At 31.1% G+C, this 2,500-nt stretch overlaps 2 protein-coding genes across 11 annotated transcripts in view; one reads left to right on the forward strand and one right to left on the reverse strand.

The window, feature by feature from the left end:
* LOC136845248 (U-scoloptoxin(05)-Er1a-like) overlaps positions 1-2,500 on the reverse strand; it is a 102,265-nt gene that overhangs the window by 69,207 nt on the left and 30,558 nt on the right. The gene's annotated exons all lie outside the window — the stretch shown is intronic.
* Positions 1-2,500, forward strand: part of LOC136845247 (uncharacterized protein C2orf42-like) — a 132,558-nt gene that overhangs the window by 54,368 nt on the left and 75,690 nt on the right. The gene's annotated exons all lie outside the window — the stretch shown is intronic.

Here is a 2,500-nt window from a genome sequence, read left to right on the forward strand (position 1 = left end):
AGCTGCTCGTACGGGAAAGACCGAGATATATAGCGATTAACCTTGTAGGCTAGGCCTATTTTCTCGAAAGTGGGCACCTTGATACATTAATGCAGCAGATTTCTTTCCCGTTGTCGAATTCATTTTCCTGGAAAGCTTTGCTACTGCCTTCGGTTATTAAAATGGCTCCGCACTTCCATTCTTCTCTTAATTGCTGCTATGTTTTCCATCTGCTCTTGATTCTGTAATGTTCCTTTTGCCTCTACCGCCTGTTAAATTTATTAACGTCATTCCCCCTTTTGCAATGTGCTGTGTAGCCCGCTTCCAGATATTGCTCTCTGTTTGGCTTAATAAGCTTTACTTAATGTTCCACATTACTTATTATTACTTCAGAAAATGTGCCCGTATTCGGTTAGAATAAGCCACAAAAGTCATCACCTTCCTTAGCAAATGTCCACAATAAAGAAGGAACGAAGCCAAGAGAGGATCGCACATACCGTATTAGCCTATTTACTTTCGTACGAAGGCCTATCTGTCATGGCCTCTCCTTGTCAAGAGAATTTCATTAGCCTTTGTCGCTCGCATTCTTTTACCGTGGATCAGGTTATTTTCTCTTTTCTTCTCAGTTGCCTTTGAATCTTGAAATTCCATATTATACTGTACTTAATATATCTCCGCCAACGTATATATCTTTATATATATATACATATATATATATATATATATATATATATATATATATATATACATACATATATATATATATATATATACATATACTGTATATATTAAATTTCATGATCGAACCCAGCTCTTTCAATTGAGAGACCTGGGTTTGATCCTGATGTGAGTCAGAAATTAATTTCTGTTCCGCATGTGATTGTGTTAATTATTTCTATATATACTGTATATAATATATATATATATATATATATATATATATATATATATATATATATATATTATATATATACGTATATGTATGTATATATATATATATATATATATATATATATATATATATATATATATATATATATACCACTTGATGTTTTAATGTTTTCCTTATGACTGGTTTACTTTCTCAACCAGCTATAACAACGGAACCCACTCACTGAACTTTAATATCTTTAATTGCTTCACTTATTTCAGTAGTCGGTGCAACCATAAACACCCGGGTGGGTGAAAGCACATCGCCAAAAAGTGCCAGCAACTTGATTTGATAAAATAACTGTCGTAGCATTCTGAGTTTTGCTACTCACGAATATCTCAAACTCTCTCTCTCTCTCTCTCTCTCTCTCTCTCTCTCTCTCTCTCTCTCCAAAACAGGGATTTTTTTTATCATTTAGTATCAAACGAAGCTGTTTTAACAAATCCCTTTAATCTCAGCGACTTTGTAATCAACTTATCATACATTTTCATATTTTCGATTCATCTTCTCTCTCTCTCTCTCTCTCTCTCTCTCTCTCTCTCTCTCTCTCTCTCTCTCTCTCTCTCTCATCTTCTTCTTCTTCTTCTTCTTCTTCTTCTTCTTCTTCTTTTAAATTATACCTCTATAAAAATATTTCTTCCACTCAAATTCGTACGTGATTTCATATTGTTTTTGGACGTAAAAATGATTCGATTTAATCTTTTTTAACTTAATAATTTTCGATAGATTGTTATGAGTCTCTCTCTCTCTCTCTCTCTCTCTCTCTCTCTCTCTCTCTCTCTCTCTCTCTCTCTCTCAAGCCATTAGCAGTAAGTCATTCATATCGGACGCATCTAATGGATTATCGGCGCAACTATCCATTATAATTTGCAGTTGGTTTTTTATATCGGAATTTCTTTTAATTTTATTAGTATTTAAGAAATAAGCGAAGCACCTGTTTATATATTTACAGTATATATAAATATACTTATATATATATATATATATATATATATATATATATATATATATATATATATATATATATATATATATATATAATTATATATATGTAATTATATATTTATATATATATGTGTAATTATATATTATATACATATACGCATATATATGTTTATATATGTTTTTAAATTAATGTAATATTATCGGTATTATTTTTCTCGCGAAGTCATGCAATAACTTAATATAAATGTGTCTAATTTAAAGTCCACTAAAAAAAAAAAAAAAGCATATTTGCTAATATCAGCGAACTGAGATTAAAAAGTGACCAGGAAATGAAGTATTTAAGTTCTTTTTTTTAATTTTGCCTTATAAATAAAAGGTGCCATGAATTTAGATTTATGATAAGTGGTCGGGGAGTCTGCCAGTAGCGAAAATTACCAAATGTAACGGGCAAATGTAAAGTACAAGCTGAGAACATGAATAGTTAATTCGACATAAAATACGCTTCTTTATCAAAGAGAATAGCAAATTGGGAGACTGTCAGGAATAACAGGGAAACGTTGAGTAGGGCATAGAATGACAGGACTGCAATCGCTTAAATAAAAGAACGAATGGAAAGTTAAGTATACCTTAGTTTAACCAGACCAC

This window comes from Macrobrachium rosenbergii, chromosome 13 (genome assembly GCF_040412425.1).
Source record: "Macrobrachium rosenbergii isolate ZJJX-2024 chromosome 13, ASM4041242v1, whole genome shotgun sequence".
NCBI lineage: Eukaryota > Metazoa > Arthropoda > Malacostraca > Decapoda > Palaemonidae > Macrobrachium > Macrobrachium rosenbergii.